At 36.7% G+C, this 15925-nt stretch overlaps 1 pseudogene; it reads right to left on the bottom strand.

The window, feature by feature from the left end:
• Positions 1 to 1433: 1433 nt before the first annotated feature.
• LOC131676010 (protein asteroid-like) overlaps positions 1434 to 15925 on the bottom strand; it is a 29814-nt pseudogene continuing 15322 nt past the window's right edge.

The following is a 15925-nucleotide window of genomic DNA, read 5'->3' as shown; positions in this document are numbered from 1 at the left end:
GCTACAGGCAGATTATTAGTACCCATACAAATCTGTTAAAATAGTTTCTAACGATTTACTTGTACGTTTAGGTTTAACAAAAGCATGAGCACATTGGCAACTTCTAGGTGTTGTGAATGAGCTGAGGGAAAGTATAAAACATTATGAATGGTGCAGTATGAATTAAAGTGTTATAGTAGTTTATTGTTACTAATCAATAAACATTGCACTTGTACCGTGCATTAAAACATCAATTGTTACATGGATACTAGAGCACGCAAAGAGCAATTCAGGTACGAAATCCAAAATGTAACGATGCCGTTTTTGCTATTAATAGACAAGCGCTATAATGTGTTGTTATGAGCACCTAAATATTGTTGAATTTACAGCACTAGATCATTAGTTGAGAACAACAATGTTTCAGGTCATCTAGGATAACTGCAAATGCCCCTGAAGAAATGCTCAGAATTATACATGCAAACCATACCAATTAATCTCGTTGATCCTGGCTGTGGCTACAGCATGCGTGCTCATGAAAAGCACTCACAAAATTTTGTAATTTTATCTTGTCATTAAGAGTTTATCTGAGTTCTGCGTAAGCGAAAGTAGATAGTAGTTGAATTACATCCCTGAGAACTCCCAAAAAGACTTGTTTCCGGAGTAGTCAACGAAAGACAATTGTATGATACATTCACCGGTAAATTTATTAGTCTAGTTGTTACCTACGAATAGTAAATACATTGGATTCTAAATTGATATTTAGTTGAGCACGTTAGGAAACGACTCCATCGCACCTCCGAAGAGTGTGGTGGAGGGTATTGCGATAATCGAGTCCTACCTACTACATTTAGCAAAGCTCACATCAGACCGCTTACGGACTTTTCCTCATCGTTGCTTGAATTTATCACATCGATCACAGTACTCTCGGGAAGATTGTCTGTTTCGGGCGTTTCCAGGAACTCCAGAAACTTCTTAGAAACATAATCGGCCATCTCCTCCTGTTCTTCCTCGAATCCAAAGTAGTCAAATGCGCTGCATTCCTCGCTGTTATACCCGTACATCGCACTTAGGCCGATGACATGCTTACGCGATTTGCGATGCGGTAGCGGTAAGCGAAGCGAATGCGTTTGACCTATCTCTTTGGTGTGTGCATGTAGAACGCGTAATACTGTCATAGTAAAAGCGGGGCGAACGCGGCAAAACACTATGACGCGTCCGCAAACGCTTCGCTTTCCGCTTCAGCTTGTCATCGGCCTTAGAAGCTGTCGCGTCAAACCTTCACGACTCTTCTCCTAAGTACGGCTCTAGTGGCAGACTTTACCGAATGATGCTGCAGCCACTGCAATATCGCCTCAATCCATTGTTGTGGAGCAACTTTTGGCTAGTTTTACCCACTCTCCTTGAAGTGTAGTACCTGGTCAGCACGCGCCTTTCGATGTAATCATTACCAAGCATGGCGGCTGTTCACACTGCAGTCCAAGTAGCGATACGACTCTTTAATAAGATCAATTAGGATCTCACCTTCACCTTGATTAACTATAAATCGATGCTTACGTTTGTTCCTACGATCCATCAGCTCTATCGCATAATGCTTATCATTCTCTGTAACTTATCGATAGATCTTATGTGTCGCCGTTACGTACGGTATATACTTAACATTGTGAATATAGAAATCGCTATCGTAGCTTAGTACAGAGAGGCCAAGTGCACTTCCTAGCCAAAAATGCAATCTCATTATCCGCTTCAAAAAGACACTGCATGAAAGGAACTTTTGTCGGTCTCAGTGCATCCACAAAAACTTCCCGAATCAACAACGGAATAATCGGTGGACTGGAAATCTCTTTTACGTGCTTGATAATTTGAATCCTGCCCAGGAAACCTTTGCACACGGTTTTTTAGTTTTTTCTTTTCATAGCCGCCGTCCAGAAGAACAAACGATTTTACGTTACACTTGGAAAGCAATTCGTAAAATGCTACCACAGCGCGGAAATAGTGGTCATAATTCCTTCCGAACGGATAGAAAGTTGCATGTACAGGTTATCATGGTGATCACTGTCGATTACCAGTTCACAATCGTGTAGTTCGAACGGTTGCAGATATAGCACTTTTAAAACCTCGGACTCTAATGTTCGCTTCTGATAGTAAAATAAAACATTGGTAATATAGTTCCAAATATTAAAAATTTGAATATTTACCGAATATTGTCCAGAGGAACTATTTCCTATATTAGGTAAAAATTGTTGTTGTGGTTTTATCAATAAGCAAAAGGACACCAAGGATACCGATCGGAAATGAACGAAAACAAGCACAGCACACTTTGATTTGGTAATGTTGCCAGTCTCATTTTTTTCGCCATATCAAATCTGTCAAGACGAATTGGGTTGTGTAATTTGCATGTTCGGTGAACCAAAAATGGATCACCCGTTTGTATGGGACATTGGCGTATTTAATTTGTATTTGGTCTAATGTTCGACCTTTTTTTTTTTAAAAAAAAATGCATATTTCTAGTAATTTTTTTATAATAAATCAAGGACAGAAGAAAATTCTTTTAGAATCTAATGAGATAAATAATCTTTTTGCATAAATTTTAATCCAATGGTTACAAAAGTCCGATGAAAAATGTAGATTATATGAATCACTGAGTAAAAATTGTAACTTTTAATTTTTCGCACAATCATACTTTCGGCTGAAATAATCTTCTATACTTGATAGTTATTGTTTGTGTTGGGTACTGTCTTCTCGAGCTTACATCCATCCATCCTGCGGCATTTGAATGGTTTTGGACATTTCATTGTACAACTAAGTGCTCTTTTTAAAATGTGGAAATATCGTTGGAAAAGTTTTGTTTTGTCTGCGGTGAGTACATATTTTACGAATTAAAGGAATTTTAGCCTTCTGCTTCAACAGGCTTCACAACAGATTCTCAGTTCACAGAATATTACGTGGCCAGTGCTACGATCCCACTGAGACTCCTTCCCGATAGGGACTCGAATATTTGACGACTGGCCAGGCACGTAGCCAGAGGGGGGGCTAGGGGGCTAAAGCCCCTCCCGAAATTTTTCAAAAATAAATTTAAAAAACCGGCGACTTTTGACAAAATTTGTTGCTCATTTGGTTTGAACAAATTATTGAGAAAAAGTTGAAGGAGGCTATTTCTAACCACCGAAGGCAATGGTCATGAAATTCAGTGTGCTTTATGCTTTTGCTCGAGCCAGTGCGAAGCGAACGACAAAAACAGTAACTTTTATATTGTGTGCCTTGTCTGAAGAATACAAGAAACTATTACTTTAATTGTAGCTGTAGTAATCTTTCGAGATTAGTGAGTAACAGAAGCAAGAATTGGTGCTCCAGCCAAATACGGTGATTATAAAATTATTGATGATTCGCATAGGACAGAGCATTCATAATGTCGAATGTTTCCTGAAGGTGTAAATGGAGACTAGACTTTCGGAAGCCGCCTTTATCGAGTTCTACCATTGCAGGCATTTAGCGCTCAACAAATTAGCCCAGACGAAACCATTCATTTTGCATAACTTAAAGCACAAGGTTATGTGTGACAATACTATAATTAAAATCCTCCTGTATATGGACGATGAGAAAATGAATGTTCCGCTACAAGATCAGATACCGCTTACTCGCAGATTAATGTCACATTTGGGAGAAATGGGATCTAATTGGAAAGGCAATTATTGAGGGCGAGAAGCAAGGAAGATATTCGCGAACATAAAGGCAGCAACTACGATGAAGACATGGAAATGTACAATAGCGAGATAGAAATGAACCACTCCCCCCCCCCAAGAGATATTTGGTGAGGAAAAAAATATTTCCTCGCCTCGTAAACAGGTTTCCACATGCAATGGCTAAGCGCTTACGCGAGATCTGTAGGACAACCATTTAAACTCGTTATATTATTTTTATTGTTTACATAAGGAAATATATAAAAGACGGGTCGTGGGTCTTTGTTATTTTTAAATGATAAGTTTTTGAATAGCACACAATTTTGAATTTCTGTATTAGGTTAGTGCACACTGTACACTCTGTTCTCTGTACTGTGCTACACAAAAAGTATTTCAATTTGTCTGAGAACGATTGAGCCGAGAAGAAAATTTTTGTTTCGCGTCATTTTAACGCAATACCATTTTTATTGACGCTTCATTTCATTGTTACGAGGAATTCGTTCCGCACTAATACACTGTTGATCCGTAAATCCGTGATATCTGCAACAAACGTGTAAAAGAAAATTCTTTTAAAAGTGGACCGGGCAAAAACAATAGGCAATCACGAAGAGGGACTAAAATGTTGTGACTGATTGAATCTATAAGCCAATAAGTTGGGATAAGTAGCTGTAGTAATCTTTCGAGATTAGTGAGTAACAGAAGCAAGAATTGGTGCTCCAGCCAAATACGGTGATTATAAAATTATTGATGATTCGCATAGGACAGAGCATTCATAATGTCGAATGTTTCCTGAAGGTGTAAATGGAGACTAGACTTTCGGAAGCCGCCTTTATCGAGTTCTACCATTGCAGGCATTTAGCGCTCAACAAATTAGCCATGGAAATGTACAATAGCGAGATAGAAATGAACCACTCCCCCCCCCCCAAGAGATATTTGGTGAGGAAAAAAATATTTCCTCGCCTCGTAAACAGGTTTCCACATGCAATGGCTAAGCGCTTACGCGAGATCTGTAGGACAACCATTTAAACTCGTTATATTATTTTTATTGTTTACATAAGGAAATATATAAAAGACGGGTCGTGGGTCTTTGTTATTTTTAAATGATAAGTTTTTGAATAGCACACAATTTTGAATTTCTGTATTAGGTTAGTGCACACTGTACACTCTGTTCTCTGTACTGTGCTACACAAAAAGTATTTCAATTTGTCTGAGAACGATTGAGCCGAGAAGAAAATTTTTGTTTCGCGTCATTTTAACGCAATACCATTTTTATTGACGCTTCATTTCATTGTTACGAGGAATTCGTTCCGCACTAATACACTGTTGATCCGTAAATCCGTGATATCTGCAACAAACGTGTAAAAGAAAATTCTTTTAAAAGTGGACCGGGCAAAAACAATAGGCAATCACGAAGAGGGACTAAAATGTTGTGACTGATTGAATCTATAAGCCAATAAGTTGGGATAAGAGTTTCGATTTCATGTCTTCAGTATGTGACAGTCTTTCGTTCCGTTTTTGCTCGTCATGGAATAAAATGAGAGAGATAATCTTAAATAAGAGAGAAAAGAGAGGAAAAAATCAACCAATCGAAATCGACTCAAGATCACTCTTCTATCTTTACTATACACTCAACACGAGTTCTTTCCGAATTGCGCTCTGATCTTCTCATTTCGTCTTCGTTGCGTTAGGTGCAACAACTTGAAACATTTTTCCCAAATAGTGGTAAAACAAACATGTAATCAGACAAACATTACAACTTTCTTCAAGAAATCATACATCATCTCTTCCAATCTTGATGATGATTGAAAAAAAATCAAGAGCTAATTATTTTTATTCATAAACCAACCTATTACTGATCAGATTAGAGATTCTCATATTTGTTTAATGAATTGACAAAAAGTTTTGCAAAAGTTTCACAGGAAACGGATAATTTGCTGTAATTTAAAAACAGACAACTCTAAAAGAAAGCCTCTTCGGCAAATTAGATGCAAGGGCGATGTGTTCTCTTCCATGTGTCGGAAGCAAGTGATGCTGAAATTATTATCTATGTTTATAGTTTCTAGTTATTTTGATGGTGTCATCAATGTTATATTTACCAAATTTTACGTAAATTAGAAGCATTGACTAATCATTGCTAAGTAATTTTCTTTCGTACTATGTTGCGTTTCGGCTTCGCCTCATCAGAAACCGACACTAACGTATTGTCGGAATAGATTAGCGCCGGCTTGACGCAAATCCCTTAAAACTAAAACACACTATGTGTTTCAAACAAACGACTGATCAAACGTGATGTCCCGTTCGAGCAGAAGTTCTGTTTATGCCGATGAGACACAAGTGAAGCCGAAACTTGTCTTGGCTTAGCAGGCCTATGCGAAAGCACTATGCTATATTTCACCCTAAGGAGGAAAATTTGGTAAAAACCAAAATTTCTCACTAGGGTGAAAATTTGTTGGTAAAAACCAGTCTTTGTACAGGAGGGCACAAATCCTTATTTCATACTATGTTGCGTTTCGGCTTCGCCTCATCAGAAACCGACACTAACGTATTGTCGGAATAGATTAGCGCCGGCTTGACGCAAATCCCTTAAAACTAAAACACACTATGTGTTTCAAACAAACGACTGATCAAACGTGATGTCCCGTTCGAGCAGAAGTTCTGTTTATGCCGATGAGACACAAGTGAAGCCGAAACTTGTCTTGCCTTAGCAGGCCTATGCGAAAGCACTATGCTATATTTCACCCTAAGGAGGAAAATTTGGTAAAAACCAAAATTTCTCACTAGGGTGAAAATTTGTTGGTAAAAACCTAGTGAGAAATTTTGGTTTTTACCAAATTTTCCTCCTTAGGGTGAAATATAGCATAGTGCTTTCGCATAGGCCTGCTAAGCCAAGACAAGTTTCGGCTTCACTTGTGTCTCATCGGCATAAACAGAACTTCTGCTCGAACGGGACATCACGTTTGATCAGTCGTTTGTTTGAAACACATAGTGTGTTTTAGTTTTAAGGGATTTGCGTCAAGCCGGCGCTAATCTATTCCGACAATACGTTAGTGTCGGTTTCTGATGAGGCGAAGCCGAAACGCAACATAGTATGAAATAAGGATTTGTGCCCTCCTGTACAAAGACTGGTTTTTACCAACAAATTTTCACCCTAGTGAGAAATTTTGGTTTTTACCAAATTTTCCTCCTTAGGGTGAAATATAGCATAGTGCTTTCGCATAGGCCTGCTAAGCCAAGACAAGTTTCGGCTTCACTTGTGTCTCATCGGCATAAACAGAACTTCTGCTCGAACGGGACATCACGTTTGATCAGTCGTTTGTTTGAAACACATAGTGTGTTTTAGTTTTAAGGGATTTGCGTCATGCCGGCGCTAATCTATTCCGACAATACGTTAGTGTCGGTTTCTGATGAGGCGAAGCCGAAACGCAACATAGTATGAAATAAGGATTTGTGCCCTCCTGTACAAAGACTGGTTTTTACCAACAAATTTTCACCCTAGTGAGAAATTTTGGTTTTTACCAAATTTTCCTCCTTAGGGTGAAATATAGCATAGGAATTTTCTTTCGATTAGTGAATAAATTCTGAGCAGTTTCGCTCAGTAGATTAAATTCTGGGTAGTTTGCATTAGTAGATTGAATCATTGAAATATATATTTGACATTGTCCAAAAACCCACGAATTCCGAAATAAAACCTTCAAATGCTCAAATAAATAATTTTTACTTAATCTAGGTAATCTTCTCAAGTTACACCGGCTTTGCAAGATTGTTAAAAGTCAATAGAGCTAAGGTATTCTTGCTTTGTAATGAAATTTGTAGTTTTTTGTACTCATTTTACATTTTGACTTTTACTATAGTTTCAGGGATCTAGGAAAATCAGTCTACGATATTTTTAATTCGTAAGTGCAATGATATAAAAAGTATCTAAAAAGAATCTACTTAAATAGATAAAAAGATAGTTATTCTAAGTTGCCTGATAATATTGTCGAAGATAGTCTTTGACCCATTCCCCATGAGAGTCAACTGAAAAAACATGTGTTTTTCTCAGGATTGTTTTGATTACGACATGATCAATATCATTTAAAATTTCATAAAGTCGAGTTAACGCAAACTTCGGATAAAGTCACAGAACTAGTAATAGTAGAAAGACGCCTGATCATGAAAATAGGAGTTGAACCTATTTTCTGCATCTACAAATCGCCTGCCTTATTAGACGATTAGAAGCAAATTTCGACATTGGTTTCGTTCTCCTGATTAGCGAATGCGTGTAAAGTTTCGTGAGACGGGGTTTTGGATATTTTTTACTCATTCCAATTTGGCGTCTTCTACAAATTGTAAAGGTGTAGCGAATGTGTAGCATTTTCAAGCAGCGTAGCATGCAGCGTAGCATTTTCAAGCAGCCCTAAATACTTTGAACTCTTGAATATTCATTTTTGTAACTAGAAAAATTTCTAACTTGTAAATTAAAAATAATCAAATTGAATTCGTCGATGCACTAAAGCCTTTCTTGTAACAGGCAACATATTATTAGGGTTTTTTAGTGTCTATTGTCTTAGTTTTGGAATTGTTTTCACTAAGAACTTTTCATAATTACGTTCAGTTTCCAGTGATTATTTCAAGTCATCAGAATTAATACATTTATGCAATAATTTTTAAGCCCCTCCCGAAACAAAATCCTGGCTACGGGCCTGCGACTGGCTTATGAGACCAGTGCTACACCCTCTAAACCGCCGCATCAGGGCAGGGTCCGCTCAAATCATACAATTTCCATTTCGCTCAATGTGCCATAGCATCAACATTTTCCATCCGATGTTAGTGATATTAGGCTTAAAATTAACGTAAACATATTATTTGTCATCTTAGCTTCTAAAAGGTCCGAAAAAAAATTTGTTTTTCGGTAAAAAAATCATTCAAAAATGAGCAACTTTTAAAAATGGTCAAAAATGCACTTTTTTTAAACTTTGGTCGCTTGCCGCACTAAATTTTTTACATTTGATCGACACATATAATATTTTTTTGGAAAGGGCATCTCGGCACCATTCAACCTGCATATTTACTAAATAATTTGAATGATTTTGATGCGAAATATTGACTAAAAACTACAAAAAGTGCTCTAAAACGTATTTTTTGAGTAAATCACAATATCTCTTCTTTGAACAAAAAATGAATAATGTTTTCGAGTTCAGCGACCCAAAATTAGTCTAAAAAATACTTTTTCTTGAAGCTTAATTTTTCTTGTAAACTAGTGGAAAATTAGTAGTATTTTTCTTGGTTTTGATATTCCTTTCTATATAAAAATCCAGCTAACAAATTTTCTATTGCGATTAGAGCTATGTTCACCTTGTTCAAAACATGTTAATATACGTGTAAGGAACAACCTTTGATGATATGTGGGCATGTAGGGCCTATAGAATCAGAGTATAAATGATATTTCTATGGAAACATAACAAAACACGATTTTTGGTTGGAGACACCTCTAAGTCATGTCCAAATTTAGTCATTTTTGGCGATAGTTTTTAAATTCACACTTAGAACAAAAATCTGAGCTGACCCATGTATATTTCAAAACTTTTTCAAAATGTGGAGAGGTCTAGTGTATATGTATAGGATAGCTGTAAAATTTTCTTAGCTTTAGTATAAAAAATCAATTAAAGTGCAATCCCTTAGTATTAAGAAATTTAAAATGTAAAATATAGAAATTGGCATCTATATGTTTACGTTTATGTTTATGTTTATGTTTTCTTCAAACTTATTGATCCGAATTCGTTCGTGGTAAGAACCACTAGCCACTTATCTTCGCAAATGGTCACTAAACATCAAACTCCTCCGAAATGCTACACTTTTTACGAACCTTATTGAGAGTCAAATCAATATATGTAGCCCAATTCGACTGTCAACGACTTTTGCCATCTTCGACTTACCTTTACCAAAGGCAAAGTTAACTTTTTGATTGCGAATTTGCCAGCTCACAGTTCTATTGTTTCTTTCTAAATGCTTGTGAAATTCAAGAGGATTTCATTCAAACGCTTCTTAGAATTGAGCTGACGGAGCAGCATTACTTTCATTCTGCTTTTTTTTCATTCTGGTTTCTACTCAACGTTCGAGTCTGAATGAAGCGATCGCTTTCTTTTGTATGCAGTTCTTGAAAATGCTAGAGGAAAACGATATTGGAACGACACAGGATTCGATCTGATTGCAGTGAAATTCGATCATCTTGAATACGGTAGTCGTGTACCCGGCTCGTTTCAATGAGTGATTAAGAAATGCATTTTACACAGGTGTGCCGATGAGGATCAAGCTCGCGGATGAGTCCAATAATGTCGGATATCAACTGTGATGTAGAATAGTAGGTGAAATGTTGAATCCGTTGACAGTCAAGATTGAGAATACATAAAACACAAAGTATATTACCGGTTACATAAACCATTTCTTCTTCTTCTATTTGATGGAGTTTTCATAGAGCGCGTCGATAATCTCTCTACCAATTACTTCAGCAACAAAATGTTAGCAAAATTTAAACAGTTTTCTGGGCAATTTTTGAATCGCAGAATATTGATTATCTTTATATATTATATTTTCGAAGTCCAACAGAGAACAATACTTTTCAAAACGTTCATGTTAGTCGAATGAATCCCTACCATGCTCCTATGTTAACCGTTGATTTTCACAAGTTTTCTTTGCATTATTGAGTATCTGTTTTTGTTTCAATTTGTTCATTAGATGTTTCGATCGATCTAGTTATTTGAGATCCTCAAACCCGAGTTCTTCGAAGATAAAAACCCAGAAATTCATTCATCAAAGTTAGAATTAGTTTTTACCTGTCTGGTGATGCTAGCAGGGATAAAATTCATAGTTCTACGTGTATCCTAGTGAACTATCGGAAAGGGTGAGAAAATCCAGGTACGAACGTTGAGGAATCAAATGATCATCCGCGATCCTTTCAGCCGGATGCTCGTAACGAATAATTATCATCTACATTTTCGTTTGCGACGTGCGGAATCAGGATCCGGCAGTGGCTTTTTGCTGTAGAGGAACGTAAAAAAATCTCAAATTTCTTCTCTCGTATGGGACTTTTGGAGGTGTGGTTTTCCTCTTCATTTTGACGACACCGTTGATTTCAACTGGAATACGCAATAAAATACGTAGGGGCAAAATTGAATGCGGCCTTCTTTTTTGCTGCAAATGCTCATTTCTTTATGTTTCTACACTTGTTTTGCTTTTCGGAATGGTGGCGGGTTTCTTTGCTCTTTTCACAGACTTTTTGCTCCTTTCTCACTTGTTCTCGTTTTGTATTGGTCCGTCTTGACCCGACAATTGGAACTGGAAAAGCGGATAACGACCGTTTCGACAGGATGTGATATCATAAACGTTATAAAGTTGTAACGACACTTCCTGTCTGTTTGGGAATCATTGTCAGGGGAGTGGTTTTCTCTTCTGAAATTAATGGGAAGTCTTCAATTGAATCATTTTCGTGCAAATATCAAGGGTGCCCGGCTAAGTTGCAACTTAGTGCTCTATAGATCACAACTAAAATTTGTTCAAAATTGAAGTTTTACTTTGTTTAAGTGGGTCTTCTTGGCAATCAGTTTCAAAAGATCGATTTTTTGGCTCCAATCATTAGAATTATTATCAGAGAATATTATTGCAAAATTTCAGAGAAAGTTCATTACCATCTCATGTCTTATAATTTCCTTCAATTTTCTTTTTTTGCTTACACAAGTAAAATACTGTTTTGAGCTAATTTAATTGTGCACAGACTGAAATAAAAATATATTTCAAAATCTCATTTTACAATTTACGCACTTGCTGCCAGAGACATAAATGAAGTGCAGTAGAATACACTTAGGCTGTTCCTGATTCCTGAGAATACTCTTAGGCTATTAATTCGATTGCTGTAATTTTTGCTATTTTCTGTATGTATGCATTAAAATCAGCTATTTCGGATTTTCTGGTGGAAATCCCGATATAATGATACATGTACCTTGCAGCGAAAAAATTCAAACATCGGTATCTTTCTTCAATATTATAGAATGAATCTAGCATAAATTTAAGTCATATGTTTTACTTATGGTTATTGAATATTTCATTACACTTATAGCGGGATCAGGATATATTCATCTAGCCGCATATTTCTAGTGATTGGCTAGTTTAAAGCGTGGCATGCACAAAAAAGTAAATTAAGGGACAAATTGACAAGAAATACTGTTTGGACCTACTGTGTGAAAACCCCATTCCACACTAGTTAAAAGCCAATAGAAGGTTTATGCTAATTAAATATTATATTTTTTTGTTTCAAATGTGTCAGCGTCGTCATGTTGTTCATCAGGCACGTGGTTGTGGTCCACTTACATTTACTAACCAAGAGTAATAAGAATCTAATAGACATTTCCACAATGTTACACTGAACGTAATCAGCTTGGATGAATGAGAAAGGCACAATTGCACGAGAAGGTGGATTGGATTTTTTTTAAATGAAGTTCGATAACAGTTGCATATGTTTTGTTCAATGCTGTATATAATGACCTCACGAATGCCGTAAAGATCAGACATAGATACATTAGCTATAGATCGATAGAGTTGTATTTAAAATGGTATTAATTATTCGGTTGTGGTGGGACTCGTTATGCCACTGAAGTTCAAAAATGTGTGTCCATAAGTTTTCTGAAACATATGTTTTATATGAAACCAAACAAAAATATTGAGATCAGATCAGGTTGAACGTTTCGATCGTTCTAAAGATTAAATTTTTCGAAATCTTTTGCCTAAATGAATTGCTTTGAACTAAATACAAATTTTGTGAAGTTTAATCAAGTACATCGTTTTTCTATTTTTGATGCGAACTGCTTGGATTATACGTTATATTCCTTTCAATTATGTAGGTAGTTGGCTCATCTGTTTCGGCCTGTATCCCGGCCAACCGCCGAAATCAGTAGTTCAAAAAGCTGTTTCGAAATTGCAAGGAAGCAAGTGCAGTCTTGGCAAAACCAAAAGTCTTTCGTTTTTACAATACCAGCAATAAAACTGAATCCTTTCCCTGGGAATCCCACGCGTCTGGCACCAGCCGAAAAGGGGTATCGTCGGTGCCGATTTTACAACCATCAGACGCCAATATTTTTATGATAGTTTATATATTTTCACAGCTCGTTCTTTGCCCTCAAACACTTCAAAGGCTGAAATAAGACTCGAAGTCCTGACAATGGGAAGACAGAAACAAATCATTGATAAATCATTCGAGTCGGAAATTGGTCGTCAGCTGTGTGGCCGAGACGTGAGAAGGTGTTAGAATAACATAAAATAATGAATGAAATAAAGTGCTTCATTTGGTTTATGATTGTATGGATGCAATCCGTGAGACGAAATGTAACTTATCTTTTTTGTAATATGTTATAAAAGTTTTAATGGAAATGTTTAGCTGATTTGGAAATTTCCATGGAACCACTCATCTGTTTAGAATCAAAAGGCATTTTTTGTTGTAACTGTGTATTCTATGAGGATTTTGACCAGTTGGTACCAACTACGATAGAGAAATATAATTTAGAAATTTATTATTGTATCTATGTATAATACAAATTGAATCCTTGCCGTTGTACATTTTGTTTGTAGCAATTCGCATAGGGACCATCCATAAATGACGTGGCATTATATGGGGGAGGGGGGAGTTTTGTATTTTGTGATGATGTGTGACGACATCATATGGGGGGTAGGGGGTCTTGTCATGCTACGTAGGTTTTTTAAAGGGGAATAAGAGTTACCGTCAGGCTACGTAATCACCAGGGGGGGGGGGGTATTTAGAAGTTTGTGACGAAATGGTACGATGGGGGAGGGGGTGTTAAAAATCCCTCAAAAAATGCTACGTCATTTATGGATGGTCCCATACCGTGTTGATAATTTAGTAAAAGGACAACGAAAAGTTAGCGTTTTACCATGGAAAGGAGGTGCTTTATAAAAATAGTTCACGTGAAATGCTTTTCTTGACATTTGTGGAGAGTGTCTTAGAATTTAGCAAATTATGCACAGAAATTATTTAAGATGTTCCTCACGAAACTACTAAGAACTGCTGGCATCTCTTTTATTCATCGTTAAAATAAAGGATTTCCAAAAATATGTGAATACTTGCACGAAAGGGTTATGCACACAAACTTTCCGAATGGAACACTTTCTGGTTGAATGGTAACGCTCCTACGTGTTACAAGCTCTAATAGAGAGCGTCAATCGCAAATGTCGAGCATTTTGGTCAAACTCATTCTAAAACTTGACCTACATATGTAAGTGTAAATAAATATATGTAGGGGAGACAGGGGCTAGTTTGCGGTGTTTTCAGTTTTAAATTTTTACCACTTTGATGTAGGTAGATCTTGCCAAATAGAACACGTGGCATAAAAGAGCAGACCGTTGGCAACATCTCTGGTTTTTTTTATGAAATGTTTGATGCATTGTCTCCATTTTTAGAGACAAAAATATATATGACGCGGAAAACCCGCCAACTTACCCTGGCCCCGGGGTAGGTTGGCGGTATGTGTGGATACGCCAAAAACTAAGCAATCAAATGGAGATTCAATTACTTCAAGGGTCCTTTTGGAACGTGCTGAATGTCTTTTCAAGAAAACTGTATATTAACCGACATTTGCTATTATATTTCAATTTCAATACCCCGGTATTTTGACTTTGACGTGTACTCCCTATTCAAAAGCAAATTTTCGAAATTCTTTATGCGATTGGCCGGAATATATGTCTCCTGCATTGACGAGATACACAAGAAAAAGATTTTCTTACTTTGAAGTGAATTCCAGAAATAAAATTTTTAATGATTTTTTTGCACTGTAAATAGTACCGCCAACTTTCCCCGCGTGCAGCACCGCCAACTAACCCCAACCGCATATTTTATCAAAAACTATTTAAAAATAAATTTTGTTTGTGGATAGATGTAATATCTATACGGATACTGAAAGCTCTTTTCATGCGCTATCGAAAAATATAATCATTTGGGAAATAGATTGAAAATCACCCAAAATAACGCAAAGTATTTAAAATTTAGAAAATTTACTTGGTATGCTAAAAAACACAATTTCACCCACAACTTCCACCAAACAAATCGTTTTGCAACAAAAACACATTGGATAATGGGTTTCACATAACTTGAGGTACACAAAAAGAGGCAGCGCTATATGTCTAATAGAAACAGAGAAAAAGGGATTCCGCCAACTTACCCCAACCGCCAACTAGCCCCGGGCACCCCTACTAAAGAACTGTAGCATTTTTGTTGTATTTCGATAACTATAGCCGATTTAATCCTTTCTTGTACAGATCAACATTTTCAAACAAACATTTTTTTAAGAATTATCATTAGTAAAATAAACAACATTTGTCTTTTTACCGTGTTTTTCTCTCCCCAACATTCTGTTTCTATAATGTGCGTCCTGCATTAGAACTCCAACCATCTGGACACTTTAATTATGGGCAGCTTATCGATGCTGCTATTCGAGCTCTGAAAATGTTAAAAAATATTTCGAAAATCGATCATCACTAGTTATGAACAAAGACGCAGACGCTGCTCTAACCAGCGGCATCAAGTGATGGGGATGCTAATAGGATGAAAATAGGTTCAACATCCTATAAGATCTGTAAAAGGATGAGGATGGCAGAGTTGCAAATATTGAAATTCATTGAATGAAAATTGATCATATTCAGCTGCATTCATTTTCAATATTCACTTATCCATGCAGATTTTCATTCGTCTCCGATTATTAGGGGAATTACGGGTAAAACCGACACTGTGGGTAAAACCGGCACCACACAACTTTTCCCTGATGACACTTTATAATTACAATGAAGACCCGGTTTTATGGGCCCCCGATTTTACTTACCCCCGTTTTTATCAGCTTTTTGACCCGATTTTATCAGCTTCATCTGAATATTGATAGTTGGCAGTTTGATAGCAGACGAACCACGTTGAATTCGAGTAAATCTTTTCTTTGGCGTATATTTCTTATCTTAGAGATCCGAAAAATGCAAAAATAAAAATATTTTTTTTTAAATTTTGCGCTGTCAGACCCCCTTAAGGGGAAATTAAAGTAAGTAATCAGAAAAGGTTGCGGGGCTATATCTAAGAGCCAAAGAAGAATATCTTAAGAGCTTCGGTTTATTAAAAAGACAGAAAAATATATGTCCCGATTTTATCAGTGTCCCTATTTTATCAGCTTTAAATTCGCCAAGGGGCTGATAAAAACGGGTCTTCACTGTAGTACGATTATGTAGAGAATTTGAAGACAAATTGG

The sequence above is a fragment of the Topomyia yanbarensis genome, chromosome 1, assembly GCF_030247195.1.
Source record: "Topomyia yanbarensis strain Yona2022 chromosome 1, ASM3024719v1, whole genome shotgun sequence".
Lineage (NCBI taxonomy): Eukaryota > Metazoa > Arthropoda > Insecta > Diptera > Culicidae > Topomyia > Topomyia yanbarensis.
The sequence above is the reverse complement of the archived record's forward strand: the minus strand, read 5'-3'. Positions and strand labels throughout refer to the sequence as shown.